Source organism: Saccopteryx bilineata, chromosome 6 (assembly GCF_036850765.1).
Source record: "Saccopteryx bilineata isolate mSacBil1 chromosome 6, mSacBil1_pri_phased_curated, whole genome shotgun sequence".
NCBI classification, from domain to species: domain Eukaryota; kingdom Metazoa; phylum Chordata; class Mammalia; order Chiroptera; family Emballonuridae; genus Saccopteryx; species Saccopteryx bilineata.
In genome coordinates, this window is record NC_089495.1 from 80,959,009 (window position 1) to 80,977,922 (window position 18,914).

At 35.2% G+C, this 18,914-nt stretch overlaps 1 pseudogene; it reads right to left on the minus strand.

Annotated features, from left to right (window-relative positions):
• Window positions 1-791: 791 nt before the first annotated feature.
• Window positions 792-18,914, minus strand: part of LOC136309321 (phosphoglycerate kinase 1 pseudogene) — a 45,855-nt pseudogene continuing 27,732 nt past the window's right edge.

Here is an 18,914-nt window from a genome sequence, read left to right on the forward strand (position 1 = left end):
GAAGGGGGGGAGCAGGAAGCATCAACTCCCATATGTGCCTTGACCAGGCAAGCCCAGGGTTTCGAACTGGTGACCTCAGCATTTCCAGGTCAACACTTTATCCACTGCGCCACCACAGGTCAGGCTTTTTTTAATTTTTTTTTTACTTTTATTAATTTTTAGAGAGGAGAGAGAGAGAAGGGGGAGGGAGGAGCAGGAAGCATCAACTCCCATATATGCCTTGACCAGGCAAGCCCAGGGTTTTGAACCGGCAACCTCAGCATTCCAGGTTGATGCTTTATCCACTGCACCACCACAGGTCAGCAAGCTATTTTTGATAAAAGCTATATTATATATTCTTTTAGAAAATTTGGATAGAACTTGTCAGAATGGATTGAATGTGGTGTATTTTCCCCAGTTTCAATGTAGAGTTTTATTATTAATTTAATAGATCACCAACTTTATCTTCCCCCCTCCATACAACTGAAATTTTATCTTTCCATGCTGAGTAGTAAAATAATGTCAAAAGTCATCAGATTAAAAAGAGAACTAAGCTAACGGCTCACTCTCTTTTTACAGACAAAATATAGATATTATATATGCACTCTAGAATGCAAAGTGCTTTTGTCACTAAGAAATTCAAATGAGTTCTTAAAGAGTGTAAGCAAATCCAGGGTGCAGTAAAGATGAGCTGAGACGATCTGCAACTGTTTAAGGGTTCCTGGGCTGCATCTCTTGGTCACAAGGTAGATCTTGACATGGGGAATGATTTAGCTAATACTAAGTGGAGATGCAGAAAGCACTAAGTTGACTTAGGACATGTGAACAGAAAGATAAGGCAGGAAAGTACTAGACATTGCTAATAGCATCCTCCCAGGAAGGACTTTACCTTTCAGAAGCTTTAAACTGGGCCCCATAGTGCTCACATGGCTGACTTCATCCTCTGTGCTCCATTTGGTACAGCAACTGATAGTGTCTCCACCACTTATGATGATGATGCAGCCCTTGCAAGTGACTTTCACCACTTCATCCATGAGGACTTTGATCACTTGAGCAAAAACTTCCCATTCAAATATACCCATAAATCCATTCTACACAATTTCTTTGGTCCTAGCTATAGCCTCAAAGCAATTTTTGCTGCTCTAAGGACCATAGTCCAAGCCCATCCGGTTAGCAGGTATGCCAGAGGTCACAGTGGGTTGGCCAGCCTTGATAGTTTCATCAAACATATCAGCAGTGACAAAGTGAATGGACAAGGTAATCTTCACATCATTTTTCTCAGCTTTGAAAATCAGGTCATTGATGACCTTGGCTCCCTCTTCATCAAACAGAGATGTCTCAGTTTCATGTTGTTCAGCACTTTACTGTAGGTAAAAGCCATTCCACCAACAACCATCTCATTGACTTGTTTAGCACATTATTTATTGGTCAGGTGAATCTAGTCTGTCTCTTTAGCTTGATCCCAAACAACCAGGAAGTTTTGCTCTGGGCTTTCCATGGCCTTGACAAAGTAGTTCAATACTTTCTTCTTCAAAATATCTCCAGCTTTCTGTAACAAACTGACTTCCACCATGGAGCTGTGGGCTCGGTGAGCAGTGCCAACAGCATTACTGACATAGACATCTATTGGCTTGGAAAATGAGGCTCAGAAGGTTTTCAGGTTAAATGGCTGGGCTTTAACTTTGTTCCTACAAGCATCCGTTTTCTCTCTTTCTTTCTCCACATGAAAGCAAAGGATGTCCGGCAGGATGGTAGATCCAAAAGATGGTTAGTTTTCTTCACTTTGGGGACTACATAGTCCTTCAAGAGAAAAAGATCTTTGTCCAGCAGAGATTTCAGTTTTATAGCAACTGACACCAAGGAGTACTTGTCAGGGATGAGGACACTATCAGGCTCCCTAGGTGGCTTATAAGAATAACTGACTTAGCATCAGTGTCCAAGCATAATTTGTTGCTTAGGAGAGAAGCCTTGATCTCCTGATTGTGTTATTGGGTTGCTGTTGTTGTTATTGTTTTTCTCCTTCTCCTTCTCCTTCTTCCTCTTCCTCTTCCTCTTCCTCTTCCTCTTCTTCTTCTTCTTCTTCTTCTTCTTCTTCTTCTTCTTCTTCCTCTTCTTTTTCTCCTCCTCCTCCTCCTCCTCCTCCTCCTCCTCCTCCTCCTCCTCCTCCTCCTCCTCCTCCTCCTCCTTCTTCTTCTTCTTCTTCTTCTTCTTCTTCTTCTCCTCCTCTTCCTCCTCCTCCTCCTCCTCCTCCTCCTCCTCCCGCTCCTCCTCTTCTTCTTCTGCTTCTGCTTCTTCCTCTTCTTTTCCTTCTTCTCCTTCTCCTTCTTCTCTTTCTTCTTCTTTTTCAATATTTTTTTTCATTTTTTTTTGTATTTTTCTGAAGCTAGAAGCGGGGAGAGACAGTCAGACAGACTCCCACATGCGCCAGACCGGGATCCACCTGCACGCCCACCAGGGGGCGACACTCTGCCCACCAGGGGGCGATGCTCTGCCCCTCCCGGGCGTCGCTTTGCCGCCACCAGAGCCACTCTAGCGCCTGGGGCAGAGGCCAAAGTGCCATCCCCAGCGCCCGAGCCATCTTTGCTCCAATGGAGCCTCGGCTGCGGGAGGGGAAGAGAGAGAGAGAGAGGAAGGAGAGGGGGAGGGGTGGAGAAGCAGATGGGCACTTCTCCTATGTGCCCTGGCCGGGAATCGAACCTGGGACTCCTGCACGCCAGGCCGACACTCTACCACTGAGCCAACCGGCCAGGGCCTTCTTTTTAAATATTTTATTTATTTATTTTAGAGAGAGGAGAGAAAGAGAGAAATAAGTAGCATAGGAGCGGGAAGTATCAACTGGTAATAGTTGCTTCTCCTATGTGCTTTGACCAGGCAAGCCTGGGGCTTCATAAGGACACTGAAGTCCATTCTCATGATGACTCATTTTCCCTTAGTGTCTAGCTTGACAAGAGTCTGCTTGTTAGAAAGCAATATCTTGACAATACAGCTTCAGCGACAGGTGAGGGGGCTCAAACAACATTGAAACAGTAGCTGATGTCCTATTGAATGACGTTTAAAATAAATACTATATAAGCTTTTTATAAAGATGTGAATAAAAATCATTTAAGAACAGGAAAACTAAGCTAAAGTCAATTTTAGCTTCCCTCATCACTTTAAATTATTGTTTCCTAGAATGAGAACTATCAAACCAGTAAGACTTCTCTGATGTCTTGTGCAAATGACAAATAGCAATGTTTCCAAATTTGTTTGGAAACAATGACAAACAATAAATACAACTTTCTGTTATCTTAAAGCCAAAAAAGAAGAAAAACTATTTCAGCAGCATATGGTAGAAATAGATGTTTTTGGCACAGAAGGAAAAATAAATGATTGACAATAGATTCAATTTATAAACAAATGCATGGGAAATGTGTGATAACTCAGTAATTAAATTGTAGACAATAGTGGCACATAATGTTATCAACAGCTTGGTGAAATCATTCAGCTTGACATACTATCCAGAATATGAGAAAATAGGTAAGGATAAATTAATTTTTTCAAGCTGTATAAACAGAGTAATGAGCAAATTAAGATAATATAATTATTCAATAACTACTGATTTTTTTTATCTTTAATCAAACAGTTTAGTTACCTCTTCTTTCTAAGAATGATAAACAAATGAGAACAATATAAAAATAACATTTTTTATCAGCAAAATATTTTCATGGCTGGAAAATTAATTTGTTTAATTAGCCAAGATTACACAAAGGAGGCTTTGTATCTAAACCGACTTTGCCTATTGATGCTAACATTTATCATCAGAGAAAACTAAAAGCAAATTACTTAAGTTTCTCTGAACTCCATATATAATATTCTCATCTTAATATGAAGATATCAAACACAGACATAAGTTTATTGTGAGAATTAAAATAACACATTAAAACCTTTGTTACACACTAGTTTGCTCAATAATGGTTAATCCAATCATTCTCTATTTCTACATATACAAATAATACAATGAAATAATTATGCAATAAAATTTACTGTAAAAATAAAGTTCATTTATTCTGGGCTAGTTTCTGTGTATCATTACTCTAGTAGATCTCTGATAAATTTTAAGTAAAAGAAACAGACAAAAAAAACAAAATCTAAAGCTAATTCTTTTTGGGACATCACTTGTACAAGTGTTATCTGTAGCGTGGCAGTTCCAAATATAATTCTTCTTTATTTTATTTTTATTTTTTGTTTTCAAAAAGTGATACTTTTTTTTTATCCTTTGGAGAATTTCTAGTTCAAGTTGTACTTAATTAGTTTCTTAAGTTAAAATTGTGGGAAAAAAAGTCAGACTGATTTATATAACTGAATCACAATGTCACAGTGTATGGTGACATGCAAAGTTATTAAAGTTATCAATTCATTTTGAAACAAATTTTTTATACTATAATTGTGTTTCATGGTTTACAATGATTCTAACTGAATCATTAGAAATATTTTCTATCTACATGAATAACCTTAGCTTTCGCACATATACTCAACCAGCTGTCTTTTGTTGTATATAAACTACAGAGAATTTTTACATATATAATTTATCATTACAAATATTTTGGCTTAAATAACTTTGCTTATTATATATCCATTTAAACTTAATGTTTCTTTATGGGTAGAAATTGTCTCGCGTTTGTTAGTGTGTTTATTGATAAGTGGAGGCCACTACTTGTTAGTCTGGCACAGGACACTTGTATCTCTATTGCTGAGTTCCTTCATCATATTCATTCATACTGACTTTGTTTACCTTCTCTCTTTTTCGCTATCTCAAATTCATCAGCAAACCCTGTGGCCGTTTCTTTGAAATACACCAGAATCTTACCATTTTCACCACTTGTGCTATCAACAGCTTTGTCCACATCATCATCATCACTGTCTTACAACCACTCCCTGACTGCGTTCCTTGCTACCACTTCTGGAATTCTGTCTTCTATACCAGGGTTAGTCAACCTTTTTATACCTACTGCCCACTTTTGTATTTCTGTTAGTAGTAAAATTTTCTAACTGCCCACCTGTTCCACAGTAATGGTGATTTATAAAGTAGAGAAGTAACTTTACTTTATAAAATTTATACAGTAGAGTTACAGCAAGTTAAAGCATATAATAATAATACTTACCAAGTGCCTTATGTCGGATTTTTTGCTAAATTTGGCAAAATAAATATTTATAAAACAACTTACTATAGTTAAATCTATCTTTTTATTTATACTTTGGTTGCTCCGCTACTGTCCACCATGAAAGCTGGAACGCCCACTAGTGGGCGGTAGGGACCAGGTTGACTACCACTGTTCTACACAATGTCCTGAGTAATCCTTTTAAAATGTAACTCATGTCACTTTACTGCTTAAAATACTTTAATGGCTTTTCATTTTTTTTCTGAATAAAAGTCTAACTTTGTCCCAGCTGCAGCAGTAAATGGCCCCAACTTTTAGACAAATTATTTTGATTTTAATCCACCCCAATTGATGAAATGAAGTAATTTATGCAATTACAATCTTTGCTTTTTACAAAATCATTAAAAAAATCCAACAATATTGATGAGAGGAAACAAAGCAAGTAAATCTAGTAATTAATTCTATAGTATATTCTTAATTCCCCAGTGTAAAAAGTAACACCTAATATAAGTCATATCATATCATTCTTCTCTGTCCAACCAGTAGTTACTGTAAATATTTAAAAAATAATACCTTTCAAATTTCAATTAACATTTCTGGGCCATATTTTCCTTTTACCTAAAACATAATTTCTGAATTATTTTTAAATTTCCTTCATATGACACTACCCTATAACTTTATGAATGTATTAATAATATTTCAGGTTAAATCTTATATTTACTAGAAATAAAAATAGAGCAATTTTATGTTTCCAATATTGCCAGAAGCAGAATAATGGAATAAAATAAATTTAAAAATCACATTTTATACTGTTTTACAATAAAACGTGGGAAGGAGACTGAAAAGTTGACTCCTATGTATAAAAATAAACATGGATTTTTAAATAGAAACACATAATTCCAAATAAATCAAGCTCCGAGTTTGCAGTTTCTATGTAAAGCTGTGTGCATTTCAACATTATGGATGAAACTCTTTTGAAAACATAGTGTTGCCTACTAATCCAAAATAAATACTGATATTATACGTGAAGGAATCATTGAATATAAATATATCATAGCAGAAAATACAACATGAACATCAAAAGCATTCTAATTTGCATAAATTCAAAGTGCTATGGAGCAGTATTTTTTAATATTGAGGCTCTGTTCACTTCTGGTTGGAATCATTTTTGCAACTCAAGCTCCTTTGTCAGCTGCTGTTGAATTACATCCTGTCAAATAATTCTCCTTTAAAAGTGGCTTATTAAATATTTATATTCTTACACCATAGGGATTTTTTCTATTTACATTTAATTATATCACATATTCAAGTAAAACCCCTTATGCCAGTATTTAAATGTTCTCATCTGTATTTTCTTTAGTATATATGGGAAGATATAAGATTTGCAAAAGCAGTGCTATTTCTTACAGAAAATATATCTCATTCCTTATTCTCTAAATGGCTTTAAATTCATTTTGACATGCAAATCCCTAAGGTTAAAATCCTATTTAAAGTTCACATTTGAGTTTATAATGGTTCTGCTTCTATGTTGATTTAGATTTAATAACTATGTGAAATAAAAAGAACACATAACCTTTCACATCTAAAACAGATTTCACGTCGACCTGGAAATGCTGAGGTCGCCGGTTCGAAACCCTGGGCTTGCCTGGTCAAGGCACATATGGGAGTTGATGCTTCCAGCTCCTTCCCTTTCTCTCTCTCTCTGTCTCTCTCTTCTCTCTCTCTCTCTCTCTCCTCTCTAAAAATGAATAAATAAATAAATAAATGTATCTTAAAAATCAATAAATAAAATATTAAAAAAAAAGACAATTAAAAAAAAAGATTAAAAAAAATAAAACAGATTTCATAATATTTGTAATTAATAAGCGTCACTTCAAGGATAAGTGGCATTCTGCATGACAATTTTATAGCATCATTAATATCAGTGCTAAATGTCAAAGTACCTAAATGTCAAAGCATTTTCTTTACCTTACAAATAATGTTCTTATAACAAATGGTGTCGCACCTGTGAATTGATAATAAAGTAATCCTGGGATTTAGAAATTAATTCAAAGGCACATAATTGAAAGGAGTTAAGTCATCATTCTAATTTATTTAGGAACTTCGCAAATATTTATTTCAAAAAGTTGAATTTTCAGCTAAGCAAGTAATGTCAATTTAGAATCAATTAGTATATTGTGATGTTTAAATATGTATTTGTTTTGCCAGTCAGAAATAAGAATGACCTAAAAATTTGCTGCTTATGGATTGAAATTAAACTGTCAAGCTATGACAGTTACAGCTAATAGTTTTGCAAAATGAGTGCTCATTTGGAAAAGAGACAGAGTTGCCTGACCTGTGGTGGCATAGTGGATAGGCCTGGAATGCTGAGGTCATCAGTTTGAAACCCTGGTATTGCCCAGTCAAGGCACAAATGAGAAGCAATGACTATGAGTTGATGCTTCCTGCTGTTCCCCCCTTCTCTCTCCTTCTCTCTTTCTCCTTTCTCTAAAAATTACTAAACAAAATTTAAAATGAAGACTGAAAGTATTTTTAAAAAGAGAGACAGTTAATTAAACTACGTTTAGAATTTCATTGTACATTATTTCACTTCATTTCAATTACGTTATACCTTAATTACATTAATGCATGTCTTCTTGTACATTCTCTAACGTAAGCCATCCTGTCATTCTTTTAAAATAGTCCTGTCAAGAGGCAATATTGTGTTTCCCATGCCACCACCCTCACCTCAATCTCAAAAATTGTTTTGCTATCTTTTTTCTAACAGTCTCTTTTGAAGATCTTTCATGACATAATAACCTCTAACCTCACAAGGAACTTTATAGTCTGCCTTCCCTTTACTTTTCTTCCCTCCCTCCCTCCCTTCCTCCTCCCTCCCTCCCTCCCTCCCTCCCTTCCTTCCTCTCCTTCCTTCCTTCCTTCCTTCCTTCCTTCCTTCCTTCCTTCCTTCCTTCCTTCCTTCCTTCCTCTCCTTCCTTCCAAAGATCTTGAATTATTATTGTGTGCTAGGCACAGAGCCAGATATTAATAATAAAGCATTGAATGATATTCAGTTTTTGTTTCCAAGAGTTTATCCTTCACCCTGTTCCTTGTCATTATTTTTGGAAGATTCATCATTCACCTTAGAGTCTCCTGTAATCCTGGTTCCCAGCTCCGTGATCATTTCAAGTGTAATGACATCTCTTGTCACTTCATTCCACTTTTTTGTTCACTCCCACTCTCCATATCCTTGTTTAGACTATTACCTTTTGCTTAATTCTTCAAAGCTCACCTCAGTTACTCCTTCTTCATAAGAAGTTGTTGATTTTCAACTTGTAAACTTTGCAGCATTTTCTATCTATGTCATCAAAACATGCATACCTGAATTAAATGAATAATTATCAAGTGCCTACTTTATACCAGAAAAATATTCATGTTTATTATTGGCTTATATGCTCATTGTGACCTTCATATGCAGATTTACCTAAATGCCCTCTAAATCTGCAATTCTACCTTGCAGAAATTCTTGCTAACTAATCAATTAATAGTTCTTGAAATAAATCTATCCTGTTTTAAACAATGCTAATGGTGTTATTGATAGCATGCCCCACTGAGTTTAGTAATATGCTGAGAATAGTTCAAATTATCCTAAAACAAGATTTTACTATTTGCATTAAGCAAAATAGATAACTAAAGTTCCATTAAAAGAATCAATATTGCCTGACCAGGCAGTGCGCAGTGGATAGAGCATTGGACTGGGATGCGGAAGGACCAGGTTCGAGACCCTGAGGTCGCCAGCTTGAGAGGAGGCTCCTCTAGTTTGAGCAAAGCTCACCAGCTTGGACCCAAGGTCGCTGGCTCGAGCAAGGGGTTACTCGGTCTGCTGAAGGCCCACAGTCAAGGCACATATGAGAAAGCCATCAATGAACATCTTAGGTGTCGCAACAAAAAACTAATGATTGATGCTTCTCATCTCTCTCCGCTTCTATCTATCCTCTCTCAGTCTCTGTAAAAATAAAATAAAAGAATAATAAAAGAATCAGGCTGTTCTGAAAAAAAAAAAGAATCAATATTATCTTTCTCACATATATTTGTACCCATATAATGAAATGAACGTGAAATCTATTAGTATGTTTATCAGTGTGATATATAGTTGCCATGACAGGCAACATTATAATGTTGGGAAGAACAATATTTGATTTTTTAATTTCTGCTGTCAAATGTTTCAGATCTGTGAACATTGGCTATGAAAGAGTGCCGAGGCCCTGAATAACCTTTGTCCCTCACTTTCTGTAGAATTTCCAAGTCTGTGATAAAAATCTAAGGAATCTTAATCTTCTCATCTCAAAGCCTTCCTTGGTGATGACTGTTGTTTATCTTTCCTGAAAATTACAAACTTCTTTTCCTTTGTTCATCAAAATAGATATAATGAACTACTCACAAAGAAAATTAGTAAAAATCATTTAAAAATTATATTCTTAAAAAAGCAAATAGCTACCATCAAAGTTCAGAAAATAGAAACTAGATACTTTTAAATTGCTATTTTAATAGTGCATGATAGTTACAAATTTGACAATCTAAAGAGCTGAAAATACTTTTCTTGTAAAAATCATAGGAAATAGGTTGTTTCAAATGAAACAAAAATTCATTTCTAAGGTAAGAAAGAAACAAAGAAAATCCTATGGCTCATTCTAGGTCTTTTGCTATGGTCTATTCTTTATAATATTTATCTGTGAACTTATATTTTCATATTTAAAAATATTGCTGTTAACATATTACAAGTTAAGTAGGCTCATTTATTATTCAATACGTTTACATATCAGTTTCTTTAACAGTGAATTACTGTATCATTTGTCCATGGCCATAAAACAAAAAAAGTCTACACTTGACAAGCACCTATATTTGAAAGCACCTCCATCCAGGCTTTGAGCGTGGACTGTCACAGGCAAAATTAAGTGAGTCTCATCAAGCAGTTCCTGGTGGGCATAGGAACAAGACTCTGTCTGATTCCTTTGGCTAGAATCCCAGGTACTGCTGCTTTTTTTTTTAATGTGAAAACAATGAGGCTTTTAGAAAACAGTGGAAGGACTAGAAAAGAAAAAGCTGTATAAATCTTTGGCATGCGAAGTAGCTGACTATATAGGCAGAATGTTAGTTCCCTAGATGTCATACCTAGACATTAGCATGTCTAACATATAACTAAGAGAGCCATGTGAAGAGAGATACCAGATATGAACGTTTTCTTATTTGTGACTGAAATAGTCGGTCCCAGGCCAGTAAGAAAACTTCAGTGAGACTAGCTCAAAAATAGATGGGAAATGATTGTGGTATAAGGCAAGAGTGTGCAGACCCCGAAAGCTGCAAATAGAAAGGGTGTTTGTACCTTTTTGCAGGCACTTTTGTCATAAATCTCTGTTGGCAAGATTCCTGACCAAGCTCCCTTCATGGTGTTGGGATTAAGTGAACAGCAGCTACAGGGGAAGAGAACCTAAATTATGTCTAAACCATTCTCCTTCATCTTCCTTTTGCTGGAGAAAGTTTTACATAGGTATCTCTGTGTTTACACATCTTACAAGTAGAGGCACAGATAACAGAGAGCCTTTCATCCGGACTATTTTTTCCAATAAAATCTGTACAGTGAACAGCCTTGGAAGATAGTGTCTCCCTCAGGAATAGAAGGCAGATTTGTTTGTTCCAGTATAACAAAGATATAGTTTCTACTGGGCAAAGGTTAGGAATGTTTGCTTGCAGTGAGAAAACCAATAATAGCAAGATAGACAGGATAACTATAGTTTCCTGGGTGACACCCAGCCCAATCCTGTGTTGTTCCATGGGGCTGGGGCTGGGAGAGTAGAGAGAAGGGAATAGCGTGAACATGAAGTTCATGCTGCTTGCTCTTTTATGAGTAAAACAGCCTTTCATCTTTGACCCAGATTTTTTCATTTTCTGCCAGTATCTATGAAAGTGAGGCAGTGTAACCTGTTAGCTTTAAGTCGGGTACAATTTCAGATTTTTCACTTCTTGACACTTCCCTAAGAAATAAAGTCAGTATTCTAGATGGTACAGGAAATATATCACGTTACTCTAAAAAGTCTAGTAGCTGAGTGAAACAAATGAAAGAAACATTTATCCCTGGAGGAGTATTATTAATGCTGTGGGCCTAGAACTTTAGCTGAGGAAGATTCAAGGCTGCTGAGAAGGGTGCAGCCCAGATACCCAGGATTAGAGTGCTGTCTGCTGAAGTCTGAGGTTTCATCATAACAGCAGAGAATTCCTCCTACCTCCAAGCTAACAAGTACCAAATCACAGGTAAGTGAGCAATACTACCAGGAGAGTTACAAGTGCATCCCCAACACACAAAGCAGAGCAAAAACTTAAAGCTAAAGATGAATATGATTGGGAAAAACTCTGGCAAATGTATCCACACCCTCTATTGAAAACTTAAAACCGGTGCTGCACAGAGAATAACAATAATAGCAATTTACCTAAAAGCCAGACACGTTTCTTGTTAGATTAACTCCAACCTTTCTACTGTAATATTTGGTGGAAGAATGATATGCCCCCTTTTATGCATAAAATCTGTGTACCTTCATCTTTTCTTTCTTATGCAAGATGTCCAGATTACAAAAAAATAGAAATAAAAAAATTAAATGTATTAAAAAGGAAGAAAACTCACTTCTAAAACACAAAGTACTTAACACAGAAACTAATAAATGAAATGTTTTGGAACTAACAGGGAATTTTAAATAACTGTGATTAACATGTTAAAGGCTCAAATAGAAAAGGTAGACAACATAAAATATTAACTGTGTAATGTAGACAGAGAGATAAAAACTATAAGAATAATTCTAACAGAAATGCAAAAACAAACAAACAAAAACCCCCCACAATATTAGAAGTTAAGATGCCCTTCAAAGATTCTCTATTGCCTTGACCTAGCCTGAGAAAGAATTAGTCAGATTTTAAAAAGATTACAGAAGGACACGAGAGAAAATAAGGCAGTAATATTGGAAATATTATAGTTGAGTATCTGCCAAAATTCATAACTATTTTCACAAGTCAAATAAGTTCAAGAACACAAAGAAATATGATCAACAAGAACAAAATATACCAAAGTATGTCATATTTATTTTGCTTTAAATAAAAAACTAACAGTCATCAAGGTGCACAGAAAAAAAATTATAGGACAAATAGGCAAACAAAAATAATGATAAATGGATTTCTCATCAAAATGCATACAAGCCATGAATCCATGGCATGATGTCTTTAAACGACTAGGAGAAAAAACAAAAACAAAAAAAAACCACTGTAAATCCAGAATATCCAGCAAAAGTACCTTTTAAAAATTAAGGAGAAATGTATACTGTTCCAGACCAACAAAATTTGAAAGAATTCATTGTTAGCAAATGATTACTATAGGAAATTTAATAGAACGTTTTTCATGAAAAGGGAACATAAAACCAAGACAGAATCTTAGATGAACATGAAGAAAGTGAAACAGTAGAAATGAAATAAAGAAAGCTAATATAAAAATTTTAAATCATGGCCCTCGCTGGTTGGCTCTGCGGTAGGGCATTGGTCCGGCGTGTGGAAGTCCCGGGTTTGATTTCCGGTCAGGACACACAGGAGAAGCACACATCTGCTTCTCTACCCTTTCACCTCTCCTTTCTGTCTATCTCTCTCTTCCCCTCCTGCAGCCAAGGCTCTGTTGGAGCAAAGTTGGCCCTGGTGTTAAGGATGGCTCCATGGCCTCTGCCTCAGGTGCTAGAATGGCTCCAGTTACAACGTAGCAGCACCCAAGATGTGCAGAGCATCGCCCCTTGGTGGGCATGTAGGATGGATCTCAGTTGGGCTCATGCGGGAGTCTGACTGCCTCACTGCTTTTAATTTCGGAAAATTTTCAAAAAAAAAAACAATTAAATCACTGTTAAAGTCACTGTCATGACGTTACCAAATCACGACAAATTTACTGCAAGCTTGTAGAATGTATTGAGTTGAAAATATATGACAAAAATGGTACAATACATGGGAAACAAGAATGGGAATATAGTGTTGTGTTTATACAATATATAATATATAGTCTTTATATTATATAACAAGTGGTATAACATTTTAAGATAAATACTTATAAAGCTAAACTTTCAGGCAACTATTGAAAACATTTTTTTTTACAAAAGTGAAAATAACAAGTATACAGTGGAGAAAAACATGAATTCTAAAAAATGCTCAAACTGTAAACATTCAAAAAAGAAAATGTATGAAAACAGGAATAAATAAAAATAACTAGCAGGATGATAAATTTCAATGAAATTATATCAATATACACATTTAATTAGAGTGGTATAAATCCCCCAATTAAAAAGTTTTGTCAGATTTGATGGAAAAAAAAGTCAAAACTGCTTATGTGCTGTCTAAAAAAAACCTGGTTTAAATGAAAAATAGGTCAAAATAAAAGGATGGAATGAGGTCACTAAAGTAGTCAAAATCATAGAAACATGGAAGAGAGGAGGATTGCCAGCAGCTGAGAGAGGGCAAAACAGGCAGCTATTGTGTGGTAAGTATAGAATTTCAGTTTTACAAGATGAGAATTATGGAGGTAGAAGGGGGTGATATTGTTGTGAGTTATAAATGTATTTAATATCAGTAAATTGTTCACTTACAAATGTAAAAATGGTAAAAAAATAAATATATATATTTATGTGGTAATTATATATATATATATATAAATAAAAAAATATAAGGTTGGAAAAATATATACCATTCTAATATTAACCCAAAGAAAGGGTAGAGTATCTGCCTTACTATTTTTTATTGATTTTAATTTATTGTGTTTACATGGATTTTAGTGTCCCCCCAAATGTATTCCTCCACCCTTGTGTTACCCTCAACATCCCCCCAATGCCTTCTCCCCTTCTCTCCAGGATTTTCTTTTCTGCTCTCTACAATGCTGTGTTATGTGTATATAACTTCATCAATCTCTTTCCCTTCTCTGATCCCTTCCTTTCATCCCCTTTCCCTCTGTCCACTTTCCCTCGGGCACCTTTGATCCCACCTCTGTCTCTATTACGTTCCTCAGTTCACATTGTTCATTGAATTCCTCAAATTAGTGAGGTTATATGATATTGTTCTTTCTTTGCCTGGCTTATTTCACTTAACATAATAGTTTCCAGGTCCATCCATGTTGTCAAAAAATGTAAGATTTCCTTCTTTTTCATGGCCCCATAGTATTCTATTGTATATATGTACCACCATATTTTAATCCACTCATCCACTGATGGACACTTGGGCTGTTTCCAGATCTTGGCTATTGTAAACAATGCTACAATAAACATGGGGGGTACATTTCTTCTTTTGAGTCAGTGATGTGGTGTTCTTGGGATATATCCCTAAGAGTGGGATGGTTGGGTCAAAAGGCAGTTCCATTTTTAATTTTTTGAGGAATCTCTATACTGTTTTCCATAGTGGCTGCACCAGTCTGCATTCCCACCAGCAGTGCAGGAGGGTTCCCTTTTCTCCACATCCTCGCCAGCACTTACTATGTGTTGTTTTGTTAGCACCATTCTGACTGGTGTGAGGTGATATCTCATTGTGGTTTTAATTTGCATTTCTCTAATGACTAGTGATGTTGAACATTTTTTCATCTGCCCATTGGTCATCTGTATGTCCTCTTTGGAGAAGTGTCTATTCATTACTTTTACCCATTTTTGATTGGATTGTTTATCTTCCTGGTGTTGAGTTTTACAAGTTCTTTATAAATTTTGGTTATTAACTCCTTATCAAACATGTTGTCAAATATATTCCCCATTGTTTAGTTTATATTTTTATTTTGTTCATATTGTCTTTAGCTGTGCAAAAGCTTGGACTGAAGAGCAACGTGATTAACAATGAAAAGAAGTGTTACACAACACTATAGTGTGCCAAGTCTCCAAGAAGACATAATAATACTCAACATGTATTTCCCTAACAATAAAACTTTAAAATAACATTACAAAACATTAGATGACATAACATCACATAGCACCACATTACATGGCATAACATAGCATGGAGAAAAAAGCTATTATAACTAAAAGGCAAAATAACCAAATATGCTGATTTAGCTAAACTTCAACATTCTTCTTCCAGATATTGATTGAATAGGAACACATAAGATCAAGGTATATATGGAAGACATAAACAGCACTATCAAACAATATAACCTAACTGATAATATATAAATATTAGAGAACTTCACCCAACAACAGCATTATTTTCAAGAACACATTGAATACTCTTTTTTAAGGACATATACAACATACACTGATACAGACCTTATTCTAAAAACAAAATACTTAAAGTATTAAAGAATAAGATGCATACAAAAGATATTTTTTAAAAATAATAAAATTAACCTAGGAATCTATAACAGATACCTGGAAAATCTTAAAATATTTAGAAATTTAATAACACACTTCCAAATAACCCATGAGTCAAGAAAAAATGTTGAGGAAAATAAAAAAACCCAAACATTTTAGCTAAATGAAAATAAAAAAGAACAGTTCAAAATTGGTAAGAAACATATATATCAGTGCTTAGGAATAAATTTCTCACATAAATTCTAAGATCAGAAAACATAAATATTTTAAATTGATAATCTGAACTTTTACTTTAAAGAACTTAAAAAAAAGAACAGACAATAAAAAGCTAAGGTGGTTTAAAACTTGAAAGTCAATTATTACAATAATCATATTAACAAACTAAAGAAAGCATTTCATCATCTTAAAAGATGTAATAAAAATAATTTGTCAAAATGGAACATGTGTTCATGTTAGAAATTCTGAATGAATTTGGAATAGAAGTGAATCTATATTTAATAAAACAGTAAAGATGGGATGATTTCTCAATAAAAGAAGAAGTAAGATAGTAATGTCCTTATCACATCACACTGGAATTACTATCCATGGCGATAAAGCAAGATAAACAATAGGTATGCATATTAGATGTGAAAAAATTAATCTATTTTTATTCACAGAAAACATGAATATCAGAGTAGCTGAATGTTTAGGTTAACACAGGGGTCCCCAAACTACGGCCTGCGGCTGCATGCAGCCCCCTGAGGCCATTTATCCAGCTCCCTCTGCACTTCTGGAAGGGGCACCTCTTTCATTGGTGGTCAGTGAGAGGAGCATAGTTCCCATTGAAATACTGGTCAGTTTGTTGATTTAAATTTACTTGTTCTTTATTTTAAATATTGTATTTGTTCCCGTTTTGTTTTTTTACTTTAAAATATGTGCAGTGTGCATAGGGATTTGTTCATAGTTTTTTTTTTTTTAGTCCGGCCCTCCAACGGTCTGAGGGACAGTGAACTGGCCCCCTGTGTAAAAAGTTTCGGGACCCCTGGGTTAACAAAATCAATGCCCAGAGATTTCCATAAATGATGCTGTTGCTAAAAAAATGTGTATGTTTAGTGATTTTTGTTATTTGTCTCATGGCCTAAACACTGAGAGGTTTTGCATTTACAATCAAAGGAATCCTGTGAGCACAAGAAGAACCTGAAAATATATCTTTGAGGACAAAGTTTCCATTAAAATCTAATTTTATTAGATCTACAAGAAATTAGATTTGGTTGATGTTCCTATAATATAAGGTCTGCAAAATTTTATGGGAATTTCCCTACAAAATCCTTGATAAGGAAGTGAGCTCTGCTTGAAAAAAATTATAGAAATACAAATATATACTATATATTATGTATAACATAAATATAATATAGGTATAATATATTATATTTGTATTTCTCCTTATGCAGATCCTGATTAACATGGAGATTTGAATTATCATTGCTTTCCAAGAATCATCACAATAGCGATATATTACTTCTATGACATATAACCTAAATAACTACACAAATCTGCTTTCTGTTTCTGCAAAACCAATGTTATTTCTGAAAGGCAAAATTCACACTCTCCATAATCTGAAGCGAGGAGTGGAGTACAACAGGAAGATTCTTGAGAAAACCTTTAAGATGAAAAGGTTCATCTTTTGAGGCACTTCCATTATCCCTTTACACCTCAGAAATTACAACCACAGTTTCAGCAACACCTTAAAACTGGCTTCCACAAATGGAGTACTCTTAGTGACTAGGAACTCGCCTGACACTTCTCTGTGTCTTTGATTTGTCTTGCAGACCTTTAATTTAAGATATATTGAGTAAAATTGGTGTAAGGTGTCAGAAATTGAAAGGTGTTACATAAAGGATGACTTTTCCTACATCCATTTTAAAGGCATATTTACTAGAGTACTCTAAAAATAGATTCATGTCCCTTTGTCTGACTTGATTTGATCCTACTGCATTCAGAAGAAGCAGATAAACCCTATAAGAAGCATATTACAAAATTTTGCCTGATCTTAGATTTGAGATATTACAAGTAATAATAAATACATTACAGCCTAATGAATTAGTTTTTATTCGTGTTGAAACATGCCTAATTCAAAAGCATATACACAGAACCAAAATATATTAATCTTCATTTAGTTATTGTCTTTGAGGCTAAGCCACTTTTGTTCATATTTGGTTATTTGGAGATAGATTACAGGTGCTACATGAGGGTATATATATAGTCTTTCACTCCAGGCTTCTGTATCTAGAGTAAAAAATGACCACGATAATTATAATTTATTATTTTAATTAGTATAGTTAGACAGCTAGTGGCTAATAGAAAAAGGAAAGAAAAATGTTGTTTCAAATAAGTTAATGTATTTAAATTAATTTTTAAAGGCCCTTTAAAAGTTGAAAAAAAATGGAGATTCACTGAATTTCTTTGAAAAAAACTTCAAGGCTACAGTTACATTGACAATTCAACACACATGCTCATACACATTACATTTCATATGCACCCACCTAAAAATACATGTAATGATTTTTTTTGATAGAGACTATGAGAGTTAGAGAGAAGGACAGATAGGGACAGACAGTAAGGGAGAGAGAGGAGAAGCATTAATTCTTACTGTGGCTCCTTAGTTCATTGATTGCTTTCTGACATGTGCTTTGACCCTGGGCGCTTCAGCAGAGCAAGTGACCCCTTCCTCAAGCCAGCGACCTTGGGCTTCAAGCCAGCAACCTTTGGGCTCCAGCCAGTGACCATGGGGTCATGTTTATGATACCACGCTCAAGTCAGAGGAGCCAGCGCTCCAGCTGGTGACCTCGGGGTTTCAAACCTGGGTCGTCTGCCTCCCAGTCTGAGACTCTATCCACTGTGCCACTGCCTGGTCAGTCTGTAATGAGTTTTTTTATTTATTTCACTGAAGTGTACTTTATATTCATCTTTCATGCTTATCATTTTCTGGTCATGCTTCGAACTGCCTCACAACCTTTACCCATACATAACCTTTCCCTAATCTTTACCTTGCTAGTGCTCATTTCCTGACAGAGTCATCATCTGACTTTCAGATTTAAATTATGTAACTTTCTTCCTCCTTCTTATCAGAATTGGACATTACTTATTCATCAATCTATATATTTTTAGTAATTGACTTTAGAGAGAGGAAGTGAGAGAAGCATTCCTTTGTTCCACTTCATTGTGCATTCATTGGTTGCTGTCTTTCTGTGCCCTGATCAAGATCGAACCTGCAACCTTGTCGTTTCTAGACAACATTCCTACTGACTGAGCTAACCCACCAGGCCTCATCGGCACTTTTTTTAAACGTCAGTATCACACTCTTTAGATAGGGTTCAATCTTGATGAAATTATCATGTGCTTGGTTAACTGTGTTGTGTGGCTACTGCAATTGGTTCTAGTACAATTGCTGGCACAGAGAATGTGCTATATATATCCTCAACAC